Source organism: Parasteatoda tepidariorum, chromosome 8 (assembly GCF_982258835.1).
Source record: "Parasteatoda tepidariorum strain Cologne lab strain chromosome 8, Ptep-v5.0, whole genome shotgun sequence".
In the NCBI taxonomy this organism is placed as follows: domain Eukaryota; kingdom Metazoa; phylum Arthropoda; class Arachnida; order Araneae; family Theridiidae; genus Parasteatoda; species Parasteatoda tepidariorum.
The window spans coordinates 45,160,908-45,177,293 of NC_141762.1; the positions used below are offsets into that span (position 1 = coordinate 45,160,908).

Genomic DNA, 16,386 nt, shown 5'->3' on the forward strand with positions numbered 1-16,386 from the left:
TTTTATTTTTTCTAATTCGATGAGAAATCTCTACAGAATGGTTTTCTTCGTCTGATTAAGAACTTTAAGACTCGAAAAAAGAAACAATATAATTAAGTTTTTTATTTCAATATGAGGAATTTTTAGAATATTTTTTTTTTTCATCGTAAGCATTCTTTATTTTTTAGTTTATAAATAATGATTTTTTATTGAAATGTTGAATTTTTTGATAAAAATTGTTGTCAATTTTTTTTTTTTTAAATTAAATGGTATAACATTATGTGCTTCTGTGTACTTTTTGCATGATTTTAATGTTTGAAGTAATATGATACAGAAAAAAGTGTGGAATGTAAAATTTAAATTGACCTTTCACATTAGATAATTAAATGTAGTCACTTGCATACGGAAGAATATCATAAATTTTTCTTTTTTAAATTTAATAAGCCACCATGAAGAAGGAGCCTTGCCATGCTACGCTGAAGTAATCTCCAGTGCAACTATTGATCCTGTTGTTCCACTAACAGGAATTCGTCTCAAATAACAACGCCCCCTGTGGGTCGTTGCGTTCGCGAATTGCGACCAATATATGTTATTTTTATTTTCGCTTTTCTTTTAACGTTTGTTTCAAACTTTTAAATTTATAATGACTGGTTGTTGTGCATTTGGATGTTCAAATAAAACAAATTTAGGCTTCAAATTATATCGTTTACCTGTTGTAGACCGGAATTAATAAAACACGGAAAATATGGCTGCATAAAATTGGTAGAGATAAATGGAATCCAAACGATAACAGCAGATTATAAAAGACAAGTTTGAAATTTATTTATTTATTCATTTATTACAAATTTTATATGATATATGAAATATTTTTTTCGTTAGAAAGCTTTCAAAACAAATTTTAATTGCCTTCAAAAATTTGAATGTTTTGTTGCCAGAATTAAAAGTAAACCAGCATATAAATAGCATATAACTAGCTATTAAATATTTTTCTAATGAATATATTTAAAATGTCTATGTTTTAATACGATGATCTAATTCATATTTCAACTCTTAACTTCTTTATTTTCATCATTTTAAAAATTTCATACATTACAGCAAAATTTTGCTGCAGTGCAAAAGAAATTTGTCATATTTAATATTCAGAATTTGAAAAAGAATTCTCAAGAAAATATTTATTAATTTTTGAACAAATCAGAACTCGTCTATTTTGTTATTCAATGTGAAAAAACTCTCATTTACTAATTATTGACTATTTTATAACATGCCTTAGTTTTAAACTATCTAAAGAAATTGATATCATTTTAATTATATCTAACTATATTTAACTCTTAGAATTTCATAAAAAACCCGACTGCAAAAACATTAGTAGTCGTAAACCCGACAAATTGGGTCGGCTGTTCAACGACTGTTATAATATTAAATATAATAATCTAATAACTTAAGGCCATCATTAAGGACCAAAACTAATAAATAACAAAAAAAATGGAATTATTTTTATTTTATTAATTGTGTTGGTATATGTCTTTCAGTTTTGTGCATAATTTCATAGTGTTGTTCAGTACTGATTAATAGATAGTTTACCCAGTAAGCACACACCTCACGGCAAACGTAAGGCCGTAAGCTGGCATTCTAGGTAGGATAACGGCAAAAGGCAAGTACAATAGGGTCCTTTATCGTTTGTTTTGAGGCATTTCAGGAAGCGGCGGAATAACTCCTCACTTATACAGGCCCGAAAAATAAAACCGTTGTTTGGCCTCTTACACTAAATTAGTTACAGGACCTTTATTGTATACCGCTGTTTGGCCTCTTACACTTAATTAGTTACAGGACCTTTATTGTATACCGTTAATTAAATGTAATGTTACAATTGATTAATAATGAATAGATGCAGAGTTGGTAAAAAATGTGCTTTTAACTCAAAACTTTGAAAAAAATCAGGAGAGAAAGGAAAAAAATTCATAAAACATTAACCGTATTTTTTGAGAGGAAAAAAACAGTTTTCATTATTCTTTGAAAACTGCTAATTTTTTAAATAGAATATTAAAAACTAGAATTTTATTATTTTATTATAATCTAAATATACTTTCTGTGGCATTACCTATTATATTTTTAAAAAAAGTAATTTTAATAAAAATAATCATTTTAAATTTGATTACAATTTTTAAATAAATATATATAATTATTTTTTTTTAATTTTTTCTTTTTGAAATCATTTTCTGAAGTATAATTTTTAACTCGAAATATAATATATTTGTTACTTTCAAGAAAAATTGAATACATATTCCCTTAAAAATAAGAATAAATATTAATACTTATAACTAGAACAATGAAATTAACCAAATGAAATTAACATGAATTTTTTCCAGACTATGATTCTTTTTTTAAACATTCTTTAAAACAAAAATGAATTGGTAAGTTCAAAATTCATGTAAATAAAAAAATCCATTTATAGAAAATAAATAGAAAAAAATATTGTAAATTGCTTATATCCTCCTTGAAATTATAAATATCTTGAATTTAGAGCAAGGATTTTTAATGAAATATGCTTTTTTATTACATTAATTTACTAATCTTTATTACAATTTAAGTATTTTGTAATAATGAATGTATACCATTTAAAATAGTAAACTTTTCATTTATATAAACGGTTTTTTATTTTTTTTATTTTAATGTTCATTTTAAACTTAATATCTTAGTTTAATCACTTACTTCTTAAAAACTGGATTCAAAATAGTTTAAATGGTCTTAGGAATTTTGAATTTTAAAAAAATCGTGTTTAAATTTTCTGATTGGTTATAGAAAACGTCTAGTCCAATAAAGTAAGTAACTTTTTTTTCCGTAAACTTTTAAGCAATACTTGAAGGTAATAATTGCTTAGGAAATTTTATTCTTCAAAATACGTTTTTAAATAATAAAAATACATTTGGATATTTTTATTAATTAAACTTCAAAATATTAAGCAAATAATTTTTTCTCTAAGCTTATTATAATACAGAATATAGATAAAAATAAAAATTATACTTTCAAAATGTTAATTACATTTATTTTTTATTCGCATAACAAAAATATTTTTTCATGCAGTATTATATTTATTTTTAAAATAGTTTATATACATTAAGGAAAAAAAAGCTGTTTTGAATGCAATTCATAGATGGCGCTGTTTTTTTATTTTTTACTTTAGACGTGTTTTCGATTCCTGCCGATAGATGGCAGAAAATATAAAGTGTCGGGTCTTGTAGGGTTGCCTTTCTTTCAACTTTGATAGAATTTCGCCAATTCACACAGAATGACAGTCGGTACGGCTTCTGTCCAGCGAATGAGTCGAGGCATAACCCCCCGCGGACTCTGCGGAAACCATATCCCTCCCCCACCCAAGGACAACCCTCCAACAAAAGTTTCTGCTTACTAAAAAAAAGCAAATCTATCATTCATGTGTGGCAAGGGTCTGCACTATTTATTCTAGCATAAAATGTGACATAAATAAAAAAATGTTCTACTGCATATTGCCTTTACCAATTAAATAGCGGAATAGTTATTTAAAACCAGAATTGCGTTATTGAGTTTTATTTTAAAACTCAATTCTCTTAATAGCAAATTAGACAAAATTAAACATTAAATTTCTCTGTTTCAATCTTTCTTTACACTTACATTCATCACATACTCCAATTCAAGTGTTAATCAAAATAGCATCGTATTTAAAGCTGGAAAAAATACAAAAGTTATAGCATGATTTAAAAAAAGTTACCGATTTTTTCTTCTATGAAGTCGATATAAGATTTAAATAAAAATGCATTGTGTGAAAAATTACTCATTCTCCAATAATGTTCCCCAGTTGTAGAAAAATGAAAGAAACATAACAATACAAAATAATAAACGCACATTTATCCATTTTCAAACGTCATTTGCAAAATGTTTCCTATACATGAATTAAAAGCATTGTTTTTTCTCACAAGGGGTTTTGGGGTTAACAAATTTTAAAATTGTGCTGTGTTTTAAATCTTAGGAAACAATAGCAGAAATATGGCTGAAATATGAAAATAACGGTAAGAGAACCGAAATTTTATCTGCTTGCCCAATTAAACTGTTGGTATAGTTTTAAATTTACGGTCAATTTGCAAATCAATATTTTAGAAAAGGCATAACTATTTAGACAAAATTGAATGATTATGTAATTGGAACTAAGTGGAGCTCTTTTAACTTTTAACCATAAACTGGCGAAAAATGAAATAGTATTTCATGCTGCCGAATCGACTTGGCAATTTTCATAGTACAAAACGAATCCAATTTTCATACCTACTTTTTAAAGAGTGCAGTTCCTTTAGAATTAATTTATTAAAATCCGGCTAAAGTTTGACGTTAATTTAAAAAAAAAAATCAAAAACAGATCATAGTTCGTAAACATGCAAATATTTAAATATATTAAATGTTTTTCAGATTGTGACGATAATTTATACCTTGACTGCAGCAGATAAATTTTTATCAATTGATCAGCTTCTACAGTCCCTTTTTAAAGGCGATTTTAAATATTAATCATACGCTTACTGATAATAGTTGTTCGGCACAATTTATTTTTATGTATCCTTGTTTTTTACATGGAGGCACCGTCACCTGTTCGCTACGCTCGATAATCTCTGTAGTTGATTCTCGTTCATCAAGTTTGAAATAATTGAAGATCAAGTACAAATCGTTTTCTTCTACTTTTTTAAATAAAAATTACGATTGTATTTTAAGGATTACTAAGTTTTGACAAATGAAAAATAAGGAAAAACGGTCTCGCCGAGAGTTATTACGCATTGAAGATGTTCTATGGAAAAAGCAGTTTATGCCCACGCGTAAAATCGTTTTTTTTTTTCTCTCAGAACTAGAGGCATTGGGTACAAACCTTTCTCAAGAATGTTCTTAAAAGTTTTTTTTTCCTGAAAAGTCGATTAAAAATTATTTGTTTAATATAAAATTATTATACTTTTATTTAAGTTCATTATATTAACTTGTTAATTTTAACAAAATAAAAAGGATAGCTGGATTTGAATAATAAATAACTGTGCTTAAAAATATTACATTTAGAAAGGCAGAATGCGCGACACAATAAGAATTAATAAATTAGAAGTAATTTTTTCTTGTTAACAGATCATATAGGAAACAATTCTTATTTCTCTTTATTCTACATATATTTTCAAATGTCGGTATGAAATGTCGAAGTTTTATATTTGGCAACACCTAATCTTTTTCTATATATTTTTTTTTTCTTTATTTTTATTATTTTTAATAAAGTCTAGAGGGATATTATGAAAATCGCGTAAATGAAAAATTTTTCCACAACAATCGATAAATATTTATCAGTTAAAGAAAAAATTAAAAAGAACATTTTAAATTGTAATGACTTTCAAACAAATAAGAGTTTCTAAGAGGAAATAATGACTCTATGTTACGGTTATAAACTAAATTTGACTCTTTCAGCATACCAAATTTAACTTCTGAAACTGAATTCTTGCAGCCATAGAGCGGCCCACGTGTTATTTTTCTAACAAGTTTAAGAGTAAAAATAATCTTGACTTAATTTTAGAATTATTTTTTAATTCCATTGTAATCTCCGTTCAATCTCCTACATATCTTCGTAACGTGAAGTTTCTAAATCTAACAGTGTTTGATAAAATGTAACGTTAAGTTGTAAACCCCAAAACAGTGGCGGTGTCAGGGACCTTTTCAGTTTTCTGACAGAGAAGGAAATTTATTAATATCTGCTCGTTTCACGTTAATTTAGCAATGCAGTTTATTTTTCCAACTTCATATAAAAAGAAATTTTTAGGAATGGTCAGTGTTAATGTCATTATTCTAGGTTCTCATGCGTTCGCACTTTTCGATTAGACCAATTTAATCGAAAACTTCAACACTATTATCTTAAGTAAAGAATTCTAAGAGTCATGAAAAAAGTCATGATAGCATCTCGAAAATCAAAAAGCATCTCGAAATGATATAATAAAAAATAAAGAAGATAATTTTTGAAATTCTTATAATTCATTGCTTTACAGACTGAGTTTTTTCTTTTTATTTTCACCAGAGCGTATTTTTAATAGTGTTACATTAAATTACTTTAAAGCATTTTATAATCTTTTTACAGTTAACTTATACACAACTATTATTCTCCTTTTTGGCAGCAATTATTATATAAACATTAATACTGAAGGAAGAAAAGAATTTTGTATTGTTCTACGAAACGTATATTGGCTGGAATTAAATATCAATTTGGCCCATTGACTGACATAAGGATAAAAACTAATTTAGACACCTTTTGTAAATTATGACGACCTTATAAAAAATCTATCCAAGAAAAAAAAAATGATCAATGGGTATCCAGTGATTGGAAAAGTGCATTTACAATTCTCTCATGTTATTAAACTTATAGTATTCTTTAACTTTCATTAATTATTTTATTAACAAAATTGTAATTGTATAGTATATTTTTTTTTCTCTTAATAACACATACTTTTTTTAATTTTTTATTTTAATAATCTTTTTTATTTGGATTAATTCTGTTTTTAGAAAACAGTTCAAACCAATCTTTCAATAAAATTTCATATCAATAATATCTGATATCTAGTAACTTATTCTTAGTTTATTTACAGTTAAATATAATAAATTTCGCAATTATAGTAGGAATAAAGAAGTTTAACTAATAGGACATAGTTAAATTAAATTTTTACTCTTTATTTTGTGAAAAAAAAATGTTTTGATATTCATATTTTTTGTTGAATATTAATTTTGAAGAACTTGTAATTCAACGTTGAGTAATTTACGCTGAGTAATTTTTTTGCCGTATTAACTTATTCATTCTTTATTTGACTTAGCTCAAATAAATTTCCCCATATAATCAATTTCGAACAGTCCAGTAAACATATCTTAATAGAAAATTAAAGGATTTAAGTTTCCTACTCAGAATTTTAACACTTTAATCTTTACACTACTATAACAAACCATAAATGAAAATATTGTTTCGAATTATTTTCGTAAAAACAAAAACAAAGTTTACTCACTGTCCCTTCCTTGCACAGGGGGGTTGCTCTCCCAGGAGCGACCCATCATAATAATTAATTATCGATTTAGTGCTGTTTTAAATAGTTTTCGATAAAATTATAATAATTTGAATTATTATTAGTAATGATTGCACTAAAATTAGCAGTTTGTAATGCAAGCACTTTTGTACGTTGTAAGAACTAGCGTTTTTTTTTTTTTTTACTGCATGTATTAAATGTAAAGTCAATATCAAAAAGAGAATCATAAGAATTTTAATGGTCAATTTTATGCAATAAAATTTCAGGAATAAAAAGGAGTTTGTAAGTGTATTTGTGTGCCCTTCATGATATTAAAATATTTGTTAGTAAAAGAAGTAAAGACCTTTATTTTAGAATTAAGAAGTTAAAGTTTGCTTTGAGGGGGACGAGTAGGTGAAGCAATGTAGCTGTTTCAAAAAAAGATCCCTTTCCTCTCTTTGTTAGTGTATGGTAACTTGAGAAGTTAACGATGTCCGGTTATGCGTTTCTCACATCCCACCCTGTTGGGGGTCAGTTCTTGAGAACTTCAGACTTTTCCAATATTTTGTTATTTTTTTATGTTTTGAATCGATCTCCCCTATCATCAATTTCAGTTTTAATTTCTTTCCTTATATTGCTGACGATTATTATTATTTAACATTTTCATAAAACCACTATTATGTTCAATTGTTCGTAATAAGTTTTTCATTGAACTGTTTATTTTTTTTTCTAAAAAAATAAATTAGCAAAAATATAACAGAAAAACGCAAAATTCTCATATTTCGCAGATTACGAAAAGCAATACACCGTAAAAGTCATTTACAGATCAAAATTCTGTTTCTAAAATGTATCTAACAAAAATCTTTCAACCAGATGTGGGAAATTACAAAAGTAAATGAAAAATAAATATATAAATAAACTCTAATTTTTAAAGAAAAATATTTTTTGATTTAATATCAAGGTCTTATTTGATAAGTAATATAACTTGTTAAAAATGGAGAGAGTCTCGCTTTTTATGCTTTTTAAGTACAACAAAGCATCATAATTCTTTGCACTTTTTTGGATTTTTGAACTCCTTGCATCTGAACAGTCCAGAGCTTGTAAATGATTCAAATAAATCAAATTCATTCTCATTCATGTGTTTTAAAATTAACATTATTTAAATTAAAATTAACATTAAAATATTATAAAGCGAGAAATCAGTTTCAACCTGTCATAATTTTAACAATTGATATAATAAATCGGTAACTTACTTAATTAACTATATTTCGTGGTTCGTGCAATAATGAAGAAAGCTAAAATATAAAAAGAAAACTATAAAAGAAAAATTAACGGTAATTAAATTGTTAAATCTTCTTATTTCGCATCTTCATAAATTATTAAAATTCAATTCTTCTCTCATCTGGACACAAATGCATTTAAAGTTAGATCTTTTGTAATTCATGCATTTAAATTTTTTAGTGTCTTAATATTTATGAGTTAACTCAGAAACTTCTAACCGTATTTCATTTCTTAAATTAGCAAAAAAGTTCAGAAGGAAAAAATAATTAATGTACTCAGTTTTTATTTAATTTTGAACTAATACAGAAAAATTTATGAACGGGCAATGTTTAGGGAGGAAAACTCCTTAATTCTTTGAGTAGAGAAATAATAATACGTTACCATACCATGCGTTTCTTTCCAAATTAAAAAATCGTTAGGGCGTAGCCAACGGAGTTAAATTAATGCCGTATGCGCCATTGCCAACTTCAATCTACGTTTTATTATCTGTATTTTGTTTTGTAGAGCAAAAACTACAAGATTTAGAAAAATCAAATTACAATGGACTGTAGAGAAGTGTACAGGGATTACGATGGAATGAAGAAAATGTATGATCGATAATTTGTTTGAGAACTATTAACTCCTACACTTAGTGATGAAAAATATCGTATGAGCCGCTCTGCAGGACACAAAAATTCCGCTACAGAATTGAAATTTTTTTCTTCTGAGCAAAAACAACAAGATTTTAAAATTTGAAATTACTATGGTTTATAGAAAAAAATACAGAGAAAATTTAACATTCGATAATAAGTATTATTAACTCTTATACTTGTAAGAAAAAATACTATATTTGGATGATCTGTAAGATGAGAAAATGTATGATAAAAAATACCAAAATATTGCTAAATTTACCATAATTCTAGCTCTATGGAAACACCAAAAAACTCGATAATTTTTACCAAAGAGTTTTGGTAATGTTTTAGGTTAACAATAAAATAAAATTTTATAATGTTTGTTAAATTTTGGTAAAATATGGTAAATAATCATGTTAGCTAAGAGCATTTTCTTCTTATAGGCCTTTATTCAATAAAATTAACTGTTCAGTTATGTATTTTCTACTAAATGTGTGGTAATAAGAACTATATTTGTGAAAACCAGAATTTCTGTTAAACCCTTACAATTTGAATGGAAAATTTATCAAATAAATGGTTTAAATACAGGATATATTTTAATTTTATTACCCAAGTTTTTTTTTTTTTTTTTAAACCAGAAATGTCAATACAGTTCCGTAATTTTACCGAATTTTTTTCTTCGTATTCTCCACTTAAATGTAATTATGCAGTTAAAATTCGATGAGCTAAAGAAAAACATTTTTATATGTAAACCTAAACCGAATTTTCTTTCGAATTCCAATTTATTTGAAAGTCATTGCTAATTTAAGTGTTCATTCGTGAATTTTTTCAGGTATATCTTAAATATTGACTGTTTATTCATTTTTGCAGAAAATTTATTTTTTCGTCAGGAGATCTTTGTCTTTTTTTTTAATTTTGTAAGCTCGCACTGAATTGTCAATTAAGAGTAGCGAAAGAGAGAGAGAGAGAGGAATTTGCATGTTGCAAGATATAAATCTTAACAGTTAAATTGACATTTTTAAAAATAAATAAACCTAACGATAAAAAGTATCCTCAGTTTAAACTGTTAAAATTCTCGTCAACAAATAAAATAATTTCTCAGCAATTTTTCTTGTTTTATTGTTGTAATACACAATCTGTATTCCTTAGGTCAAATCTTCTTTAAAGTGCAGATGATAATTTTCAAGTTGAGGTAGTCCTCGAATTCGTTACGATTAGCATTTTAACAAAACATTCTTACATAACGCTACTTCACTTGTACATTTTAAAAGCAAAATGTTCAGCGTTTCAGTTTAAAATATTGCTTTTTAAGGGAAAAAAATAAAACAAGGATTTAAGTGAAACAATTACGCGGGTAGGTGATCGGAAACGGGGGGAGTCAGAGACTCCCTGTTTTTCTTTTTTTAATTTTCGCATGGAACAATTCCTTAATAGAAAGAGTTAATAATATATATTAATAATACATATTAATCTTATAGAGAAACAGGATTTTATTTTTCTGCACAGCAAGTCAAAACATTTATGTAAGCATTATTTCCAAGTGTAGAAGTATTAAAGTTTTTCTGAAGAAAAAAAAGCATACAAATAAGTTTTGACCTAATGCAATTATTTAATTTCGAGAGTTCGTTTATCGTTGGTAGTTAACTAAATGTTTTTGTTATTTAATTTATTTTTCCTTTATAACACCAGAAATTGTTTGTAATAATTTAAAAATAAATATTGATCTTAATTTGAGGACATTTTACTGTCTGAAATCGCAGGACACGTATTTTTAAAAAGAATCATTTAAGTGACCTTGTTTCCAATCCTTCAAGTTAAGGGAAAAAGAGAGGGGAAAGCGAACGCTTAGCACTTTAAACCCCCTCCCCCGATTCTAAGAAAAAGTCTCTTCAACCAGGTGGTCCACTTACCCCAGACGCCAAAAGATTCAATGGTCGCCAAAAAATTTGAAAAAAAAAGGGGATAAATAATGGAAATGGTCAACTTCAAAAGAGGTCTCTTTTCTGTTTTATTGCAGGAATGCGATACACAACAGACTACGGACAAGTAAGTAAACTTTTATTCTTTAGCTCATGTTATATTTTCAGTACACTATTATTTATTAATTTTTCACAAATAGTTTGTTTTTATTTTCTTTATTTAGTTTTTAGTAATTATATTTTTTAATCTTTATATTCTACAAGAATGTTTCTTCGTATGATTAGCATGTAAGTTACCATTTTAGTTTTAAAATGAATTATAAGTTCCATTAATCCTAACAATAGAAAAATGATTTTCTATAGCTATTTAAATCAAATGCTTCTTTATTTTTTTAAAAAGTTTTTAATTTAATAATTATTTAAATTAATTTGCTTACTTAGTTTAATTACCTTATTTAATTTATTAAAAAAATCGGTAGTCATTTTTTACCAGGACTATGTATTGACGGCCTCGTTTCACCTTTTGTTTCATATAAAACTTCTGAAAAAAAAAATGGTATTAACATTTTCTAATTTTTTATTAGTTTATCGTATAATTTAAATTTAATAATTTTCTGATCAGAGTTTTTTAAATTAAAAACAGATTAGATAAAAACAGATTTTAAATTAAAAACAGATATTTTTCAGAATAAATTAAGTGGAAAAACTGTCTTTCTAAGTTTGTTTTTGTTGCTTTGTAATTGCTTTTTATTAATGTTAAATATATATATATATATATATTTTTGCATGGATGGAAATACTGTAAGAAAAATCTTTTGGAAGAAAGGTCAAGATGAAAGGTAAGAACATCTCAAATCTTTATATTAAGGGTAAAATTTAGGATTAAATTTTTAATAAAATTAGGAAATTACTTTACTGTTATTGAAGTATGTTTTTTAAGACATTTTTAAATTTTTTAAATAAATAACGCATAATTTAATCTGCAAAAGCATTTTCTTAAAATGTCTTTTAAAACTTTTTTCATATTTTTGAAAAACTTTATATTTATAACGAACGTTACATTTATAATGAATGGTAAAAAAAAAAAATTTTGGCCCATATCTTTGTGTACAAAATGTACAAGAAATTTGATTTTAGGTAAACAGAAATGCTGGAACTGTCAGGAATGATGTAATTTTCGGCCAAAACATGAAAAAAATCTTGCAATAAACCTGAAATAAAATTCACTCTAAAATTCACGTTAACACTATGTAGCCAATGAGGTTAAAAGTAATTAAGATAAAAATCTACTTTATTATCCCATAAAAGAAATCTACTGCAACATATTTGCATTTTTTTAAATTATTTAAAATAAGAATATTTTTTTGTGGAAATAAATTTAAAGTTCTTTTTAAGTATAGAAATATTTGCAGCATAATATTTTTTCTTTCTTCATAGAATTAAGTTTTCTGTTTCTAGCTCTTTTTCCAGTTCTTGTGCAAATTTTTCTATTTATCTAAACTTATTTATCTTTTTCTTAATATATTATATCATTCTCTATCTTAAGATTTATAGAGTTGTTTATTTTGAATCTCTTCCTGTTGAACTTTCACCTATTGAAATTTTATTTTTAGAAAAGCATATTTTCCGTAAAAAAAAAGTAACTTTAATTGACGGTTGAATGTATATATATTTCTGATGATTACTATGTAGTGCAAAAAATTTATCTAAATATTTTTTGAAATTATAATGGAAAAGGCAAGGAATTTTATTTCTAAAATTAAGGGTAACCCGGACAAAAGTAATATATTGGTCTATTTTAGTATCTATAATTTGAATAGACTTCTATGGCTGTTATGCCGGATTTTTTTTTCCATTCATATCTTATTCCTTTTCTAAATTTGAATTAGAGAACAAAATTTAAAAAAGAAAAATTTTCACTTTAATACTACGTCATGTTATAAAAGAACTATAACTTATTATTTTCTTAATGATTGTCATTTATAATATTTGATTGATCTGATAATGTAATTTTATTATAAATATTAGGCAGCATTTATCAAAACACACATTTTACCCCATTTTAGAAAAAGATGCATAATAAGTTAAGACTTTAAATTCGATTTTTTACTTTAGATATAAACTTGTCCTCTAAATTTACCCTTTCAATTCTGAACTATATTTTATAGCATTAGCCTAGTGTAATTATTTTAAAGGCAAGATAATCAGTAGTTAATACTAGTTTACGATAAGCATTGAACATATACAAAATAGATGGTAAACATTAAACTTATTGTCAGATATATTGTATAGAAAATAGTTAGAAGCAGTTTTTTATTTTTTTTCACAATTCATTGTTCTTACTTTGTTGATTTTTTTACTGTTTTTTCTATGGTTATATTCTTATTATTTTCTTTTTCTTTCATGAAAAGTCTGGAGAGACTGAAAATAGCAGTCAACAGAAAAGAAGGTAAGAACATGCTAAAACTACATTTTAACTTAGTGGCATCCATTTTATATTCTATAATTTGTGGTATTCTTTGTATTATTGAAATATTTTATGATTATTAGTAAATAACTGTTTAATTTTAAGGAAAAAAATTTTTTAAATCATTAACATTTTTTAATCAAAATACTTATTTCTGATTAGCAAAAGTACTTTCCTAAAAAATTTGACTTTTGTAAATATTGACCACATACTAGACTAACAAACATACCATACACATACTAGACTGAAATTGAAAATTTTAAACGTACTAGAATTTTTTATAAGGGGGGGGGGAAGAATTTTTTTAGTCAAATGATTTAATTTTATCCTAACTTATCTAATTTTACCTAATTCTAAATTAAGTAATCTAAATTTCCCATTTAGATTCTGAACTATATTTTATAGTATTTGCCAATGGTAGTTATTTTATAAGAAAGATCTTCAGTAGTTAATAATAATTTCCGATAAGCATTACGCATGTACAAGATAGCTGGTAAACATAAACTTATTGTATAGAAATGAGTTCTAAGCAGTTTTTTTCCCTTCAATTTAATGTTTTTATTTTGTTGATTTTTAACAGTTTTTTCCATGTTCATATTCTAATTATTTTTCTTCCTTTCATGAAAAGTCCGGAAATTCTGACAGTGTGAATCAACTACAGGCTGAGTACTAGAACTAGAATGAACGAGAACCAACAGAAAAGGTAAGAACATGATAAAACTACATTTTAACTCAGTAGTACCCATTCTATAATTTGTGGAATCTATTTTACAAATTCATAGCAAAATTAGAAAATCTACTTCATATTCTATATGTAGAACTGCAATTTTAATAATTTCTTCGACTGTAATTTGTATTAAAATATTTTCAGATTATTAGTAAATAATTTTTATGATTTTAAAGGAAAAATTTTATAAGGAAATATATATTTTTTTAAATCTAAAATTTTTTTAATCAAAATACCTGTTTTTGATTTTCAAAAGTACTTTCCTAAAATCTTAGCTGTTTAGTCGCCTAAATTTATTACTTTCTTAAAAAAGTTGCAGCTTGTTTTTTTAAAAATTATGCCTATACTAGAATTTCTTGATTTGTTAGAGGGAAATTTCTTTTTTAGTCAAATGATTTGATTTTATCATAGCTTACATGTCATTTTAATGTAAATTTCTTTTCATAATTTTTAAATATTAAAAATTTAAAAGTAAAAATTTATTATAAAATAAATTTAAAAATTATTGCATAGCTGTTATTAAGTGCTATGTACTGTTATAATGCTTAATATATATATATATATATATATATATATATATATATATATATATATATATATATATATATATATATATATATATATATATATATTTCACTGGTTTTCAACTTTTTTTTTTCAACTGGTTCTCTTCAAATTAAAATTTTTTATGTATAAAAAAATTTAAATATTTTAAAAAACCGTTTAGTTTAAACCAACCTATCTTGATGGCATAAAATTTATATTCTGTAGTTAGTTTGTAAATTCATTACAAATGTAGAAAATCATTCCTCTTTATCGCATATTTTAATAACTTATGCTTATGCTTATGACTTTTAATACTTAATGGAGTATAGTTTTGAAGGATCATATATTTTTTTAATTGATAGAAATTTTAATCAAATAACATATTTTCAGATTTTAAAAGTACTATCTTAAAAAAATTTTCTTATATTTTTTACATGTTTAAAAACCTTTAGTTTGTTTATTTCCTTGAGGTTAAAATTTCTTTTAATTAAATAATTTAATTTTATATAAACTTAAAATATTTTCACATATTAAAGTAAAAAATTCGTTCATAGTTCTTAATCGTAAAAAAGTTAAATTTTGTTTAAATATTAAAAATATTAACATTACATAACATATTAATAGCTACAAACTATTTTGGTGAGAATGTATTCTGTCTAATTTAAAAAATATTAAAGTTTTGCTATCAAATTCTTTATTTAAAATGCATTTTTATGTTCAATTATTAAACAGATTGATCTGTAGTTACAAAATGCAATATATAAGCATTGTTAGGCGATATATACCGCTTCAATTAGTTTTCTAACTTATGCATTGGAAGCATAAGGTTGGGAAGCATTTTAAAAATTAATAGTTTATAACAGGTGAGTTTAAAGTAATGAAGTTTGGTCACCACTTTTAACATTTTTAAAGTCAATTATAGTTCTCTCTATTTTTAAACTAATTAATTGTTTCATAATACTGTAAAGAGAAGTTTTATCCAGGTTGTTTCGTTAATTCATAGGATATTATTCATAGCTGTTTTAATATTTGATGCTGCAATTTTTTCAATCCAAATGAATCCGCTACTTTACACATTTGCAATAGATGTTACAAAGTACAATGGAATTTTATAAAATTAATACTTAGTTTTATTACAAGCTGGAATATTCATTTTGTGCTGTTATTACCTTTTGTTACAATCAGCTAAAATTTATTTTTGTGACAATCAATGCTCGCTAGTAAATAATAAAAAAACCCAGGTGGTTTGAGCAACCAGGTGGTTTAAATTCTATAACGTATGATATTTATAAGAGAAAAACTAAATTGTTGAAAATTATTGGATAGAAATTTTCTTCGAATATTTCCCTGGGATCAATAAAAGTATTTTTTAATTGTTAGAATTCATTGATATTATAACTTAACCCAGAATTAAAATGCGTCAAAAATTAATTAGATATTTTGTTTCTGTACATATTATTTAATAAATCTGTTGTAAAATAAATTGGTTACTTTTTTGCAGGAAAACTAGATTCATTCTGAAATAGGATGTTATAAAGAAGTTATTGTACAGTTATGTACTTGTTTGTATTTTGATTTGTCATATTGAAATAAAATAATATTCTTTTCTTAAGGTCATGTTTTATTTTAAATTTTATGCATTTTATTCTTATTAAAATTCCAGCTTTATTTATTTCAAATCATAGAAATTGATGTGTTATTTACAGGTACCCAGTATATATATATTTTTAAAAATATTTATGATATGTCTTGTTTATCTATTATTGAATATGAATAATATTGAATGGAAAGTTAGCCAATATTAAATATGAATAATATTGAAAATAAG

At 25.0% G+C, this 16,386-nt stretch overlaps 1 long non-coding RNA gene across 1 annotated transcript; it reads left to right on the top strand.

The window, feature by feature from the left end:
• The first annotated feature begins 10,643 nt into the window (after positions 1-10,643).
• On the top strand, positions 10,644-16,170 carry LOC147806113 (uncharacterized). The gene is made up of 4 exons (XR_015428721.1): positions 10,644-11,657; positions 13,230-13,267; positions 13,914-13,988; positions 16,060-16,170. It is a non-coding gene; the product is annotated as an uncharacterized LOC147806113 (long non-coding RNA).
• The last annotated feature ends 216 nt before the right edge of the window (positions 16,171-16,386 follow it).